The 370-nt window shown below is 29.5% G+C and overlaps 1 pseudogene; it reads left to right on the forward strand.

The window, feature by feature from the left end:
- LOC116695329 (5-hydroxytryptamine receptor 3A-like) overlaps positions 1-370 on the forward strand; it is a 176825-nt pseudogene that overhangs the window by 3771 nt on the left and 172684 nt on the right.

The raw sequence follows: 370 nt of genomic DNA on the forward strand, positions 1-370 counted from the left end.
TTGGAGTTTAAATGAATCTTTTTATCTATTCATTAATCTCTATAGTAGTTGGTCGGCACCGAGACCTGAGTTATTTTGTTCTCCTCGTCCTCCTATGTTGTAAGAATGACAAATGAAGCATCTCTAAACTCCTTTTAGTCCATTTTATGCTAGAATTGATTATTGTTTAGTAGACATATAAAAAGACCAACTCATTTTATTCAAACATATAATTCAAATTTTAATAAACAATGAAACTCTTTGAGAGTGATAAATACATTCTTGTCTTTTTATTCCTTGTTCCTTTAAAATGCCTTGGATTAATTTGTTAATCAGTAGTTCTAAACATTTTTTTTCTTTTTTTTGTCAGCATGGATGAAGACAAAGCTCC

Source organism: Etheostoma spectabile, chromosome 9 (genome assembly GCF_008692095.1).
Source record: "Etheostoma spectabile isolate EspeVRDwgs_2016 chromosome 9, UIUC_Espe_1.0, whole genome shotgun sequence".
Classification (NCBI taxonomy): Eukaryota; Metazoa; Chordata; class Actinopteri; order Perciformes; family Percidae; genus Etheostoma; species Etheostoma spectabile.